Raw genomic sequence first — 17,169 nt, forward strand, 5'->3', positions numbered from 1 at the left:
CCGTTGTTGGGTAGGGACCGTCTCTATATACTTCCCAAGTGCTTAGTACAGTGCTCTGCACACAGTAAGCACTCAATAAATACAATTGAATAAATGAATGACTCAGGAAGGTGAGGGGTTAGTCACAGATCTCTGTGGGAGTCTGTGTGTCATTCCTTTATGTTACAGTAGATTAGCCAAAGCACTACAAAGCCTCCAGGAAGCTGGAAGGAAGGTGTCTACCTACTCGACTGAACTCTCTTAAGTGCTTATTACAGTGCTCTGCACACAGTAAATGCTCAGTAAAGCCTACTGATCAATCGACTGAATGATCTCTTCCCTTCGCAGAACCTTCCACTGGATTCACAGGTCCGTTCCCCGCCCACCACCCCCACATCAAGCAAAAACTTACCATTCTCTTCAAGGCTCTCTGACAACTCACTCCAACCTACATATTCGCTCTCCTCACCCATTACTCCCCACCTCGCTCGCTCTCTTCCTTTCTCCAAAGCTCCTGTCTCTCCTGACTCTGCCACCTCCAACCCCTTAATCACTCTGCTGCCCAGATCAGTTTTCTTCAAAAACATTTTAGACCATGTTTCCTCACTCCTTGAGAAACTCCAGTGGTTGCCTATCCACCTCCTCATCGAACAAAAACTTCTCACCGTTGGCTTTAAAGCTTCCAATCACCTTGCCCTCTCCTACCTCACCTCGCTAATCTCCTATACAAACCAGCCAGCACACTTCGTTCATTCATTCATTCATTCATTCATTCAATCGTATTTATTGAGCGCTTACTGTGTGCAGAGCACTGTACTAAGTGCTTGGGAAGTACAAGTTGGTAACATACAGAGATGGGCCCTACTCAGTAGCAGGCTCACAGTCTAGAAGGGGGAGACAGACAACAAAACAACACATATTAACAAAATAAAATAAACAGAATAGTAAATATGTACAAGTAAAATAGAGTAATTAATCGGTATAAACATATATACAGGTGCTGTGGGGAGGGGAAGGAGGTAAGGTGGGGGGATTGGGAGGGGGAGGAGGAGGAGAGGAAGAAGAGAGCTCAGTCTGGGCAGGCCTCCTGGAGGAGGTGAGCTCTCAGTAGGGCTTTGAAGGGAGGAAGAGAGCTAGGTTGGCGGATGTGCGGAGGGAGGCCATTCCAGGCCAGGGGGAGGACCTGGGCAGGGGGGTCGACGGTGGGATGGGCGAGACCAAGGCACAGTGAGGAGGTGAGTGGCAGAGGAGTGGAGGGTGCGGGCTGGGCTGGAGAAGGAAAAAAGGAAGGTGAGGTAGTAGGGGGCGAGGTGATGGACAGCCTTGAAGCCGAGAGTGAGGAGTTTTTGCCTGATGCATAGATTGATTGGTAGCCACTGGAGATTTTTGAGGAGGGGAGTAACATGACCAGAGCATTTCTGCACAAAGATGATCCTCTAATGCCAACCTTGTCACTGTACTTCGAACTCATTTATCATCGCTGACCCCTTGCCCATATCCTACCTCTAGCCTGGAAAGCCCTCCTTTCCTCAAATTCGACAATCACTCTCCCCACCTTCTAAGCCTTATTGAAGGCACATCTCCTCCAAGAGGCCTTCCCTAAACCTTCCATTCCTCTTCTCTTACTCCCCTCTGGGTCACCCTGAATTTCTCCCTTTATTCATCCCCCCTCCCAGCCCCACAGCACTTACGCACGTATCTGCAATTTCTTTATATTAAAATCTGTTCCCCTCCCCTCCCCTGCAGACTGTAAGCTCATTTTGGGCAGCAAATATGTGTTCATTGTCTTACTGCACTCTCCCAAGTGCTTAGTACAGTGCTCTGCATGTTTTGTTTTGTTGTCTGTCTCCCCCTTCTAGATGGTGATCCCGTTGTTGAGTAGGGACCGTCCCTATATGTTGCCAAACTTGTACTTCCCAAGTACTTAATACAGTGCTCTACACACAGTAAGTGCTCAATGAATATGATTGAAGCAATGAATGAATGCACACAGTAGGTGCTTAATAAATGATTGAATGAATGAATGCCTACCCCAGTTTGGTATTCCCTCCCACCCCAAATCTAACAGACTGCAGACCTCTCCATAGAGCCATCCTGTAATTTTATCTCCCCCAACAAGCCTTCCCAGATTCATTCCCAGCCTCTCAAATCATATAAACCCACAAGCCGCTTCTGTCACGTGTCTACTCACTCACTCCATCTTCAGTATTTACATATATTTTTGTCTTTCCTTATGCCGTCGAGTCATCTCTGACCCAGAAAGACACAAGGACAAATCTCACTGAGAACGCCCCGACTCCATCTGCAATCATTCTGGGAGTGTATCCGTAGAGTTTTCTTGGTAAAAATGCGGAAGTAGTTCACCACTGCCTCCTTCCACCCGGTAAACTCGAGCCTCCTCCCTCGACTCCCGTCCATGCCGCTGCTGCCCAGCACAGGTGAATTTTGACTTGTAGCAGATTGTCTTCCACTCGCTTGCCACTGGTTAAGCTAGGAATGGAATGGGTAGGCCTCTGCCTGACTCTTCCTCCTGCAGTCGAGACACGTAAAGTATTGGAAACTCTTCAGGTGCAACCCTGAGAGGGGATTTACATATATATTTTATATATATAATAATAATAATGATGGCATTTATTAAGCTCTTACTATGTGCACAGCACTGTTCTAAGCACTGATATATAATATAGATTCAGTTGTACATTCAATTATTCACTTTGATTACTCTTTTTAAAAGATATGTATGATCTCCCCATTAAAGTGTAAATTCATTATAATAATAATGGTGGTTTGCTAGTGCTGCATTGATTAAATACTTGGATCAGATCATTAAAAAAAACACCCCTCACACATAAGAGAATCCCCAATTAAACTAAAATTCAAGTAAATTGAATTAAAATTTAGAGGTGCAGGATGAATTCCATTAAAGTGAGCCCCACATTTCAATGGACCTCATTTCTTCAGGGACCCAGTTAGTAACACGTCAGTCTTGTCTTATGCCATCAAGTTGTCTTCAACTCATAGCAATGCCATGGACACATCTCTCCCACAGTGCCCCACCTTCATCTGTAATCTTTCTGGTAGTGTATCCATAGAGTTTTCTTGGTAAAAATACAGAAGTGGTTTACCACTGCCTCCTTCCACACGCTAAACTCGAGTCTCTGCCCCCGATTCTCTCCCGTGCCGCTGCTGCCCAGCACGGGTGAGTTTTGACTTGTAGCAGATTGCCTTCCACTCGCTAGCCACTGCCCAAGCTAGGAATGGAGTGGCTAGGCCTCTGCTTGACTCTCCCTCCCATTGTCGAGACTGGTAGAGGACTGGAAACTCTCCAGGTGCCACCCTGAGAGGGGAACATGTAATTAAACATAATTTAGATTCTACTCTCGAAAGTTTAGTCATTCATTCATTCAATCGTATTTATTGAGCACTTACTGTGTGCAGAGCACCGTACTAAGTGCTTGGGAAGTACAAATTGGCAACATATAGAGACGGTCCCTACCCAACAACGGGCTCACAGTCTAGAAAGTTTATCGTACATTCATTCATTCAATCATATTTATTGAACGCTTACTGTGTGCAGAGCACTGTACTAAGCGGGAAGTACAGGTCAGCAACATCTAGAGACGTCCCTACCGAACAATGAGCTTGCAAAGCATCTGACTGTATGCATCAGTAACTCCTCCAGCTGCTTCTGCTTGGGAGATAAATGAATATATAAATAAATAAGTGGTATTTATTTACCACTTACTTTGTGCAGAACACTATACTAAGCACTTGGGGGAATCAGTACAAAAGAGATGGTAGACACAAGGACTTTATAGTCTAGAGGTGGGGACAGACATTAAAATACAGATTTAGGAAATAGGAGAGTACAAGATAGGTATATAAGGGCTCCGTGGGTCCTAGAGTAGGGTGACAATCAAGTGTTTTAATAATAATAATAATGGCATTTATTAAGCACTTACTATGTGCAAAGCACTGTTCTAAGTGCTGGGGAGGTTACAAGGTGATCAGGTTGTCCCACGTGGGGCTCACAGTCCATCCCCATTTTACAGAAGAGGGAACTGAGGCACAGAGAAGTGAAGTGACTTGCCCAAAGTCACACAGCTGACAATTGGCAGAGCTGGGATTTGAACCCATGACCTCTGACTCCAAAGTCCGGGCTCTTTCCACTGAGCCACGCTGCTTCTCGTTGGATCTCTGCTAATGGCTAGAGATCCAAGTGCATAGGTGATGCCAAAGTGGGGGTGAATAGGGGATACGAGGGCTTAATCAGGAAAGGCCTCTTGGAAGAGATACGATTTTAAGATAGCTTTGAAGGTGGAGAGAGTGGTAATCTGCCGGATATGAAATGGGAGGAAGTTCCAGGCCAGAGGAAAGATGCGGGCAAGGGGCCAACAGTGGGGTAGACCAACGCAGGATGCAGAGAGTAGGTACATTCTGGCATGAGAGAAGTATAGTGTGAGAACTGGGTTGTAGTAGATGAGTGAGGTAAGGTAGAAAGTACAGTGCTCTGCACACAGTAAGCGCTCAATAAATACGATTGATGAAAGGGAGAATTGATTGAGTGGAGAGCAGATTGATTGATCCATCCCCTGACACGGCACGGAAGAGCCTTTAGAGGAGCACTCAGACTGATGCTGTTCAGGTGGCACTCGATGTCGGCGCTGCTGCCGTGGCTCAGGAAGTTGGCCAACAGAGAGGGAGGGAAGGGACAAGAAAGGTGACACTTATCCTAGGAAACTGAGGAGACAGTGATCTCAGTTCCACTGCCAACCCCTTCCAGGCCAGGAACCACGGACCTGCAGAGACCTGCCATGATTCTGCTAGTTCTGAGGAAGCCAAATCTCTGACCCTTTCATTCACTCATTCGTTCATGCAATCCTATTTATTGAGCGCTTACTGAGTGCCAAGCAGTTGGGAGAGTACAATAACAGACACATTCCCTGCCCACCAGAGCTCACAGTCTAGAGGGGGAGAAAGACATTAATATACATACATAAATAAATTACAGATATATACATATGTGTATGGGACTGGGAGGGAGAATGAATGAAGGGAGCAACTCAGGGTGATGCAGAAAGGAGTGGGAGAAGAGGAAAGGAGAGAGAAGAGGAGAGGAGGGTTTAGTTAGGGAAGGCTTCTTGGAGGTGTGCCTTCAACAAGACTTTGAAGTGGAGGACAGCAATTATCTTTCTGATATGAGGAGGGAGGGTTTTCCAGGCCAAAGGTAGGACGTGGGCAAGAGGTCGGCGGCGAATTGGATAAGATCAAGGTACAGTGAGAAGGTTAGAATTAGAGGAACAAAGTACGTGGGCTGGGTTGTAGTAGCAGAATGGTGAGGTTGGAGGGGGCAAGGTGATTGAGTGCTTTAAAGCCAATTTCGAGGAGTTTTTGTTTAATATGGAGGCGGATGGGCAACCACTGGAGTTTCTTGAGGAGTGGGGAAACATGGTCTGAACATTTTTGAAGGAAAATGATCCAGGCAGCACAGTGGAGTACGGACTGGAGTGGGGAGAGACAGAAGGCTGGGAGGTCAGCAAGGAGGCTGATGCGGTAATCCAGACGGGATAGGTTGAAGTGATTGTATTAACATGGTAGCAGTTTGGATGGAGACGAAAGGGTGGATTTTAGTGATATTGTGAAGGTGGGACCGCCTTAGGCCAAGGGCATGGCCATTCTTAGAACTATCTACTCACAGTAAAATCAGTGATCCTGGGAGTCAGAGTATTCTGAGTTCTAATCCTCTTGTCTGCTGTGTGACCTTAGGCAAGTCACTTAATTCCTCTGTGCCTCAGTTACCTCATCTGTAAAACGGGGATTAAGACTGACAGCTCTGTGTGGGATGTGTAGTGTGTCTAACCTGATTAGCTTGATACATTACCCCATAAATGATCCCAGCGCTTTAAACACGCTTGACGCATAGTACGTGCTTAACAAACGCCATCATTACTACTGCTATTATTAGTGTTCAACACACAGTAAGCCCTCACTAAATACCATTGATTGGTTGATTACTACAGTACTGTAATTGATTTTCAAGCCCTATTCATTGCCTTTAGTGAATTCCCAACTCATCTTCCTTAAGAAAAGGAAAGACTAGAAGTCCAGAGTTTTCAGGCTGCCAAATAAGTGGTTTCAAGAGATTTAAGTTTTGAAGAATGAAGGACCGTAATCTGTTTTACAGTTCTCATTTTTTCTGACCAAACAATATTAGCGATAACAAGCTCAGTTTCTGCACGTTTGTGCAGAAAGACTATAGCCCTGGAATTATCCCTTCCTTCTCCTGCCTGCCCAATATTCTGTTCCAAAGACTTGAATCCTTTCCAAAGCTGCCTCTGAAGCCAAAGGGCAGGAAAAGCCTTCCTCCCCATGGCCAAGATGGGGGTAAAATACCTCTGTTTCTTCAGCGGTGTTCAAGATCAGAGTCTACTCACAGAAGGTTGCAGCGTGATGGTGATTCCTCAGGAAACACGCGTCTTCTGTTGTCCATACGATCTCAACCATTTAGCACACCACTTCAAATTCTGTAGGCCTTTAGTAAATGCCATTAAGTTGGGAGCTCCAAGAGTTAATTTCTCAGTTGGTTCTATCAAGCAAATCCAACTCTGCCCAACAAATTTCACTAGACTGCAAGCTCCTCGAGGGTAGGGATTGTGTCTACTACCTCTATTATACTCTTCCAAATGCTTAGAACACAGCTCGGTGCACAGTAAATGATCAATTAATCAATCAATAGTACTTATTGAGCTCATACTGTGTGCAGGGTGCTTGGAAGAACCTTAGCATTGGTAGACACGTTCCTAGGCACGATCCCTCCCTGCAACGAGCTTCCACGCCTCTCACCTCTCTCCCTCTTTTCTTCCTCCCCTTTCCACCTCCTTCCTCTACCTTTCATACAAAACAATGTTTTGGTTTTACAGACTTGTTGCCTGTTGCATTATTAACGTCATCACCTCTTCTCCAAGAGGTCTTCCCCCATTAGGCCCTCTTTTCCCCAGCTCACACTCCCTTCTGCACTCAGTTCTGTGACCTGTGAACACTGGACATCATCATCATCATCATCATCATCAATCGTATTTATTGAGCGCTTACTGTGTGCAGAGCACTGTACTAAGCGCTTGGGACATTCGTCCCACCCACAACTCCACAGCACTTACGTACATATCTTTAGATTACCTTTAAATGATGAGAAGCAGCGTGGCTCAGTGGAAAGAGCACGGGCTTTGGAGTCAGAGGTCATGAGTTCAAATCCCGGCTCTGCCAGTTGTCAGCTGTGTGACTTTGGGCAAGTCACTTAACTTCTCTATGCCTCAGTTACTTCATCTGGAAAATGGGGATGAAGACTGTGAGCCCCACATGGGACAACCTGATCACCTTGTAACCTCCCCAGCGCTTAGAACGGTGCTTTGCACATAGTAAGCGCTTAATAAATGCCATTATTATTATTATTCATTTAAATCATTAATTTATTCATATTGTCTTTCTCCCCCTCTAGATGGTAAGCTCGTAATGGGCAGAAAAACCATCTGCTAATTCTGTTGTACTGTACTCTCCCAAGCACTTAGTATGGTGCTCTGCATATAGTAAGCCCTCAATAAATGCCATTGATATATTGATTGTTGCCAGCATACCCAGTTTTCATATAATGCTAGGGTTGTATTCTGGCCAAACATCACTTGAAGGAAAACCTGTACTGTAGTACTCATCCATTCCAACGAAGCACATAAGGTTGTTTCTTTTCACACCACAACGTGCCACATCCAGTTTCGCCTCCCGGCAGAATTGAGCCAGTCGCTTTTGCTTCCTCCTGCTGGACAGCCAGTAAGATAGTGGCATTCATTCAATGGTATTTATTGAGCGCTCACTGTGTGCAGGGCACTGTGCTAAGTGCTTGGGAAGTACAAGTTGGCAACATATAGGCGGTCCCTACCCAACAACGGGCTCGCAGTCTAGAATGGGGAGACAGACAACAAAACAAAACATGTGGACAGGTGCCAAGTCGTCAAAACAAATAGAATTAAAACTAAATGCACATCGTTAACAAAATAAGTAGAATAGTAAATGTGTACAAGTAAAATAGAGTAATAAATCTGTACAAACATATATACATCATCATCATCATCATCATCATCAATCGCATTTATTGAGCGCTTACTATGTGCAGAGCACTGTACTAAGCGCTTGGGAAGTACAAATTGGCAACATATAGAGACAGTCCCTACCCAACAGTGGGCTCACAGTCTAAAAGGGGGAGACAGAGAACAAAACCAAACATACTAACAAAATAAAATAAATAGAATAGATATGTACAAGTAAAATAAATAAATAGAGTAATAAATATGTACAAACATATATACATATATACAGGTGCTGTGGGGAAGGGAAGGAGGTAAGATGGGGGGAAAGGAGAGGGGGACGAGGGGGAGAGGAAGGAAGGGGCTCAGTCTGGGAAGGCCTCCTGGAGGAGGTGAGCTCTCAGCAGGGCCTTGAAGGGAGGAAGAGAGCTAGCTTGGCGGGTGGGCAGAGGGAGGGCGTTCCAGGCCTGGGGGATGACGTGGGCCGGGGGTCGATGGCGGGACAGGCAAGAGCGAGGTACGGTGAGGAGATCGTGGATCCTCCAGCGGTGGAGGAGCGGAGGGTGCGGACTGGGCTGTAGAAGGAGAGAAGGGAGGTGAGGTAGGAGGGGGCAAGGTGATGGACGGCCTTGAAGCCCAGGGTGAGGAGTTTCTGCCTGATGCGCAGATTGATTGGTAGCCACTGGAGATTTTTGAGGAGGGGAGTGATATGCCCAGAGCGTTTCTGGACAAAGATAATCCGGGCAGCAGCATGAAGTATGGATTGAAGTGGAGAGAGACACGAGGATGGGAGATCAGAGAGAAGGCTGATGCAGTAGTCCAGACGGGATAGGATGAGAGCCTGAATGAGCAGGGTAGCAGTTGGGATGGAGAGGAAAGAGCGGATCTTGGCAATGTTGTGGAGCTGAAACCGGCAGGTTTTGGTCACAGCTTGGATGTGAGGGGTGAACGAGAGAGCGGAGTCGAGGATGACACCAAGGTTGCGGGCTTGTGAGACGGGAAGGATGGTAGTGCCGTCAACAGAGATGGGAAAGTCAGGGAGAGGGCAAGGTTTGGGAGGGAAGACAAGGAGCTCAGTCTTCGACATGTTGAGCTTTAGGTGGCGGGCGGACATCCAGATGGAGATGTCCTGAAGGCAGGAGGAGATGCGAGCCTGGAGGGAGGGGGAGAGAGCAGGGGCAGAGATGTAGATCTGGGTGTCATCAGCGTAGAGATGATAGGTGAAGCCGTGGGAGCGAATGAGGTCACCAAGGGAGTGAGTGTAGATTGAGAACAGAAGGGGACCAAGCACTGAACCTTGGGGAACCCCCACAGTAAGAGGATGGGAGGGGGAGGAGGGTGCTTTGGGGAGGGGGAGGAGAGGAAAAAGGGGGCCCAGTCTGGGAAGGCCTCTTGAAGGAGGTGAGCTCTAAGTAGGGCTTTGAAAGGAGGAAGAGAGCTAGCTTGGCGGATGTGCGGAGGGAGGGCATTCCAGGCCAGGGGGAGGACGTGGGCCGGCGGTCGATGGCGGGACAGGCGAGAACGAGGTACAGTGAGGAGGTTAGCAGTAGAGGAATGGAGGGTGCTGTCTGGGGCAGGAGAGTAGACCTCTGGGTCACCACGTAGAGGGCTCTATTGTGGCTTCTGTGGAATCGCTCTCACTGCGTAATTACCACCATCTAAAATTTAACAAGCTCACACCCCAACAGGTGCTGAACCCATTGTGGAAAAATAAACAAGCATCCTCAAGCACCGACGTTAGAGCGGTATCCTTCCTGTACTATCAGATGCCACCTTCACTCTTACCACGATTTTATTGTTTTGGAAGGTTCTTATTGTTGGTTTTGTTTTTTTAATGGTATTTGTTTAGCACTTACTCTGTACCAGGCACTGTGCAAAGCATTGGAGGAGAAAGAAGTTAATCAGGTTGGACACAATCCATATCCTACATGGGGTTTACAGTCTTAATCAATCAATCCTATTTATTGAGTGCTTCCTATGTGCACAGCACTGTACAAGCGCTTGGGAAGTACAAGATGGCAACATATAGAGACAGTCCCTACCCAACAGTGGGCTTACAGTCTAAAACCCCATTTTACAGATGAGGGAACTGAGGCACAGAGAGGTGATTTGCCCAAGGTCACACAGCAGACCTGTGGAGGAGCTGGGATTAATAATAATAATGATGGCATTTATTAAGCGCTACTATGTGCAAAGCACTGTTCTAAGCATTGGGAAGTTTACACACAGCAGACCTGTGGAGCAGCCAGGATTAATAATAATAATGATGGCATTTATTAAGCGCTTACTATGTGCAAAGCACTGTTCTAAGCGCTGGGTAGGTTACAAGGTGATCAGGTTGTCCCACGGGAGGCTCACAGTCTTAATCCTCATTTTACAGATGTGGGAACTGAGGCACAGAGAAGTGAAGTGACATGCTCAAAGTCACACAGCTGACAATTGGCTGAGTCGGAATTTGAACCCATGACCCCTGACTCCAAAGCCCGGGCTCATTCCACTGAGCCACGCTGCGGAAAGAGCCAGGGCTTTGGAGTCAGAGGTCATGGGTTCAAATTCCGGCTCCGCCAAATGTCAGCTGTGTGACAACTTCTCTGGGCCTCAGTTACTTCATCTGTTTGTACTTCCCAAGTGCTTAGTACAGTGCTCTGCACATAGTAAGCGCTCAATAAATATGATTGATTGATTGATTGATCTGTAAAATGGAGACAAAGATTGTGAGCCCCCGGTGGGACAACCTGATCACCTTGTTACCTCCCCAGCGCTTAGAACAGTGCTTTGCACATAGTAAGCGCTTAATAAATGTGATTATTATTATTATTATTATTCTCTAGGACCTAGGTCTTCTGACTCCCAGGGCCCTTCTCTTTCCATTATACTACACTACTCCTCTAAATTCCTTAAAATCGCCTTTCACAGGGGACTCTGTTGTAGATTAAAAAGCAGGACACTGAGTGAGCCAACCCCAAATAATAATGACGGTATTTGTTAAGCGCTTACTATATGCCAAGCACTGTTCTAAGCACTGGAGTTGATACATGGTAATCAGGTTGTCCCATGTGGGGCTCACTGTCTTAATCCCCATTTTCCAGATGAGGTAACTGAGGCCCAGAGAAGTGAAGTGACTTGCGCAAAGTCACACAGCTGACAAGTGGCGGAGCCACTTTTAGAACCCAAGACCTCTGACACCCAGGACCGGGCTCTTTCCACTGAGCTACGCTGCTTCACTGATGAAGATTCATTTTAGACTTCCTCTTCGCACAACAGTAATACTTAAGGTAAAATAGGGCTTTCTTCCCTATTTATAAAAAAACAGGGCTTACCAACTGTGTTATAGTGTAGTCTCCCAAGTGGTTAGCACAGTGCTCTGCACAGAGTAACTGCTCAATATAAACAACTGATTGATTGAAAGATCCATTACCTGTACTCACTGGCTGAGACACATTCAGATCCTGCTCAATATAAAATCAATCGTATTTATTGAGCGCTTACTATGTGCACAGCACTGTACTAAGCGCTTGGGAAGTACAAATTGGCAACATATAGAGACAGTCCCTACCCAACAGTGGGCTCACAACTCATTGATTGAAAGATCCATTACCTGTACTCACCGGCTGAGAGACATTCAGATCCTGCTCAATATAAACAATTCATTGATTGAAAGATCCATTACCTGTACTCACCAGCCGAGACACATTCAGATCACCAAATACAACACAGTAAGCGCCCAATAAATACGATTGAATGAAAGGAACTTGTCACGGGCTCCCCACTACCCCCAAGTTTATTTCCCCCTAATCAATTGAATTAGGCTAAAACACACCTGTGCTGGGCAGCAGCAGCACGGGAGAGTTTACTGTGTGGAAGAAACTACTTTCATTTAATCGTATTTATTGAGCGCTTACTGTGCGCAGAGCACTGTACTAAGCGCTTGGGAAGTACAAGTTGGCAACATATAGAGACGGTCCCTACCCAACAGTGGGCTCACCAACTACTTCCATAGTTTTACCAAGAAAACTCCACGGATACACTACGAGAACGATTGCAGATGGAGATAAGGGCGTTCAGGACCGTCTCTATATGTTGCCAACTTGTACTTCCCAAGGGCTTAGTACAGTGCTCTGCACACAGTAAGCGCTCAATAAATACGATTGAATGAATGAATGAATGAATGAATGGGAGAGATGTGTCCATGGAGTTGCTATGGGTTAGAGATGACAACAGCATAAAGCAAGATAAGACAAGTATCTGGATAAGCGGCTTTCCATGGCAATAAAGCAGCACGGCACAGTGGAAAGAGCACTGGCCTGGGACTCAGAGGACCTGGGTTCTAATTCCACCTTCACCACGGACCTGCTGGGTGACCTTGGACAAGTCACTTCACTTTTCTGTGCCTCAGTTAACTCATCTGTAGAGTCGGCATTGAGACTGCCAGTTCCGTGGGGGACCTGGACTGTGGCCAACCTGATTAGCATCTATTTATCCCAGTGCTTATTACAGTGTCTGGCACATGGTAAGCACTTACATACCATAAACAAAAGAAAAGCAGATTTTGAAAGATGGTAGGGGGGTGAGGCAAAGTGCCCATAAATCAAAGTGGAGAGGTGACTGAAGCACCGCTCAGATAACTCCCCTCTTTGGGTCGCACCCGGAGAGTTTCCAGTCCTCTACCAGTCTTGGCTATGGGAGGGAGAGTCAAGCAAAGGCCTACCCATTCCATTCCTAGCTTGGCCAGTGGCTAGTGAGTGGAAGGCAATCTGCTACAAGTCAAAACTCACCCGTACTGGGCAGCAGTAGCAGCATGGGAGAGAGTCGAGAGCGGAGACACATTTATTGTGCAGGGAGTTAATGGTAAACCAGTTCCTTATTTTTTTCCAAGAAAACACTATGGATACACTTCCCAAACGATTGCAGCTGGAGGTGGGGCATTCTGGGGGAGATGTGACCATGGCGTCGCTATGGGTCGGAGACGATTCAACAGCATAAGACAAGTTCAGATAACTTCAGAGAGCTTAATTTCATTTCTCCCTCCCCTTCCCTGTGACTTCCTCCTCCGCCCCGTCCTCTTCCCCTTTTCCCCAAGATTTGAGCTTTTCTTGGGAGAACTGACCAGGGGGAATCGGATGGGAGAACACATTCAATATGTAACAACAAAATCCGTGGGAATTTCAAAGGGGTTTCAACAGGCGTTCAATAAATACGATTGAATATACCCCCATGTTGATTTGGACCTAGTGTCTTTCTTCCTAAGGAATTAGGGCCTAGAGTACAAAGTATTTCATAAATTAAATCATAAAGACAAGTCTTTATTGGGAGATAGTTTGTATTAGATTTCCAGGCTGGCTTGAAAACATTCAAAGGTCACTGACTTGATCTAACCCATTTCAACTATTAAAAACCTCGCTGCCAAGTTGTTAGGCACCAACATCTCCATGAACTTTACCACTCTCTCTAAACTAGGAAAAACAATCAGGAAAAAACAGCAGGGAACATCATACACAGACACACAAACACACACATGTGGGCACAGTGCAAATCCCTAAGTTCACTTTAGACAGTGAGATTCTACCTCCATGGGCATGGGCTGCTGAAAAAGACAGCAGTTGGTAGGCAATCCAATCTGTTCTTTATAGTGTTAGGGGGTAAAGGTTGTCCCCTGTTTATGGCGCCTGTGCCATTTTTGATTCTACTTCTTGGTTTTGCCATTTCACCAGGGTTCCCTGTTCTAAGAGGCCTTCCCTCCCGGGCTCCACCCTCCTGAGGGCTAGACCATCAGGCCCTAACATAGGCTGCTGTTCTTTCTCAGAAGTCAAAGTACACTGCTTTGCTATCTGTCCTCCTTGCCCAAAGGCATCCCCCCCAGCCCACAACAGCAGTATTGATGCATTCCCCTGTTTTTGCTTAAGTGGGGTCAAAAGATCAAAGTCTCTGTGGGGGAACAGCACAGATTTGTGGGGGGGGATTTGGGGGGGGAGAGAAAGCAGGTGAGGAGGAGGAGGTCAGATGGAGTGATTTCAGAGTTGGTGAGGGTGGAGATTGTGTAGTGGCTAGAGATGAAATTGAGTGTGTCTCCAAGTTAGTGAGTGGGTGAGGTGGAGCAGGAGAGGTCGGTGGAGTTGAGCGATAGAAGACAGGTGGCAGAAGGGCCATCAGGGACATCTGTGTGGACATCGAAGTCCCCAAGGATCAATGTAGGCATGGAGACAGAGGAGTGTGAGAAAGGGATTAAATGGTCAAAGAAGTTAAGTGAGACCTAGGGGATGGTAGATGAGAGCTACTAGAATCCAGAGTGGGTGGAAGAGGCAGATTAAATGGGCTTCGAAGAAAGGGAAGGACAGGGGTAGGGGAGGTGAAATGGTGCGAAGGCGGCACTGGGGAACCTACTTTCCCAGTGAGTCTGGGGGAGTGGGAGAAGAGATCCCTTCTAGAGAGAGCAAGGGAGACCCGTGGATGGGGAGGGGTGGGTGGAAGAGGGGAGGACTGAGAAGGGCTGACTGGAGAAGGGGGATTGAAGGGTCACAGGTGGGCTCAGTGAAGCTGTAAATGAGGTAAAAGACAACAATATCTACTTAATCCAGCGATACCCTGAGGAGTTGGTTGAATTGTTCTTGGGTGTGAAGAATCCACTGGGACTGGGTTGGTGGGAATGCAGGGAGCAGTTGATAGGTGAAGATGTACAGATCTGGGCTTTTGTTACCTGGGGGTTAGGTAACCACACCCTGTTCTGAGTTTTCCCCTGAGGGGAAAGGGGGAAGATGAAGAAATGAGATGTCCACTTCTCTGCCGCAGCGGATGGGGAAGGAGATGTTTTGGAGTCCAGGCAGGTGCTAGGCAGTAGTTTCCGATGGCTGATGAACCGGTCCAGCTCAGGCCACTTGGTATCCTTGGGCAAGTCTCAGCAGACTGGTAGTAATGCTTAGAGAATAAACCAAGACTACATATTCTCCCAAGTGTTTAATAATAATAATGATGGTATTTGTTAAGCGCTTACTATGTGCCAAGCACCGTTCTAAGTGCTGGGGTAGATACAAGGTAATCAGGTTGTCCCACGTAGCGCTCAGTTTTAATCCCCATTGTAAAGATGAGGTAACTGAGGCACAGAGAAGTTGTGACTTTCCTAAAGTCACACAGCTGGTAAGTGGCAGAGCCAGGAATAGAATCCATGACCTCTGACTTCCAAGCCTGTGCTCTTTCCACTAAGCCACGCTGCTTCTCTGAGTATACAGTGTTCTGCATAGTAAGTGCTCAGTAAATACCACTGATTGATTACACATATGCACCTACTGAAAGCTCATTGTGGGTAGGGAATGTGCCTGTTTATTACTGTATTGTACTCTCCCAAGTGCTTAGTACAGTGCTCTGCACACAGTAAGTGCTCAATAAATGTGACTGAATGACTGTTGAGCACGAGAAGCAACGTGACCTAGTGGATAGAGCATGGGCCTGAGTCGGAAGGACCTGAGCTCTAACCCCGGGCCTTCCCCTTGTCTGCTGTGTGACCCTGAAGCAAGTCACTTCACTTCTCTGTGCCTCAGTTACCTCATTTGTAAACTAGGGATTAATACTGTGAGCCCCATGTGGAACATGGGCTGTGTCCAACCTGACTGCTGGTATCGAGCCCGATGCTTAGTACATTTAAGCACAGAGTAAGCGCTAACCATATACTGGAAAAAGAAAGAGGGAAGCCTGCCTTGGAGGAAAGAACCCAGCTAGAGTGACTGACATTCATTCATTCAATCGTATTGAGTGCTTACTGTGTGCAAAGCACTGTATTAAGCGCTTGGGAAGTACAAGTTGGCAACATATAGAGACGGTCCCTACTCATCAACAGGCTCACAGCCTAGAAGACACACCTCTCAGGGTCGCACCTGGAGAATTTCCAGTATTCTACCGGTCTCGACTATGGGAGGGAGAGTCAAGCAGAGGCATAACCATTCCATTCCTACCTTGGGCATTGGCTAGTGAGTAAAAGGCAATCTGCTACAGTCAAAACTCACCTGTGCTGGGCAGTAGCGGCATGGAAAAGGGTAGAAGGCGGAGACTCAGGTTAACTGCGTGGAAGGAGGCAGTGGTAAACCACTTCCGTATTTTTACCCCAAGAAAACTCTATGAATACACTACCAGAACAATTGCAGGTGGAGGTGGGACGTTCATTCATTCAGTCGTATTTACTGAGTGCTTACTGTGTGCACAGCACTGTACTAAGTGCTTGGAAAGTACAATTCGGAAACAATTCTGGCATTCTGGGAGAGATGTGCCCATGGTGTCGCTATGGGTCGAACACAACTCAACAGCATAAGACAACAACAACAACAAAAGAGTGACTTGCTGTGGGAGCACTGTGAGATATATCACTGCACCAGATCAGAGGCAATCAATCAGTTGTATTTATTGAGCACTTACTGTGTGTTTTGGGTAAACCTAAGGAATGCTCCTAGCCCCCCTTGGGCCTTTTCTCTTTTTCTCTCTCACACTTATAAAGAGACATCACCTTATCATCTTAAAATAATGACAAATATAAACACCCACCCATGCTTCTGGGTCTCATTTCAATAGTTTTATAGTACTTCCATAATAGAGTACTAAAACTATCCAAAGTTTTTGTGTACTACCCCAAGCACTTGGTAGAGTGCGAAGACCCATCTCCTTTAAGAGGCCTTCCCTGACTGAACCCTCATTTTTCTTCTCCCACTCCCTTCTGCGTCACCCTTGCACTTGGATTTGCTTACTTTATTCATCCCTCCCTCACCCCTATAGCATTTCTGTACATATCAGTACATGAATGTCTGTCTCCCTTCTAGACTGCAAGCTTGTTGTGGGCAAGGACTGTCTACCACGTCTGATAAACTGTACCCTCCAAAGCACTTTGTACAGTGCTCTGAACACAGTAAGCACTCGATAAATAATAATAATAATGGTGGTATTTATGCACCTACTATGTGCCCAGCACTTTTCCACGGAAACTGCGCTCTCAAAGGTCACCAATGACCTCCTGCTTGCCAAATCCAACGGCTCATACTCTGTCCTAATCCTCCTCGACCTCTCAGCTGCCTTTGACACTGTGGACCACCCCCTTCTCCTCCACACGTTATCTGACCTTGGCTTCACAGACTCCGTC

The 17,169-nt window shown here is 46.6% G+C and overlaps 3 non-coding genes across 3 annotated transcripts; 2 read left to right on the forward strand and 1 right to left on the reverse strand.

Annotated features, from left to right (window-relative positions):
• Positions 1-3,188: 3,188 nt before the first annotated feature.
• On the reverse strand, positions 3,189-3,326 carry LOC119926071. The gene has a single exon (XR_005449984.1). It is a non-coding gene; the product is annotated as a small nucleolar RNA SNORA7 (small nucleolar RNA).
• A 9,355-nt stretch (positions 3,327-12,681) lies between these two features.
• Positions 12,682-12,819, forward strand: LOC119926117. The gene has a single exon (XR_005450025.1). It is a non-coding gene; the product is annotated as a small nucleolar RNA SNORA7 (small nucleolar RNA).
• Positions 12,820-15,901: 3,082 nt separating this feature from the next.
• Positions 15,902-16,039, forward strand: LOC119926340. Its single transcript, XR_005450226.1, has one exon. It is a non-coding gene; the product is annotated as a small nucleolar RNA SNORA7 (small nucleolar RNA).
• The last annotated feature ends 1,130 nt before the right edge of the window (positions 16,040-17,169 follow it).

This window comes from Tachyglossus aculeatus, chromosome 3 (assembly GCF_015852505.1).
Source record: "Tachyglossus aculeatus isolate mTacAcu1 chromosome 3, mTacAcu1.pri, whole genome shotgun sequence".
NCBI lineage: Eukaryota > Metazoa > Chordata > Mammalia > Monotremata > Tachyglossidae > Tachyglossus > Tachyglossus aculeatus.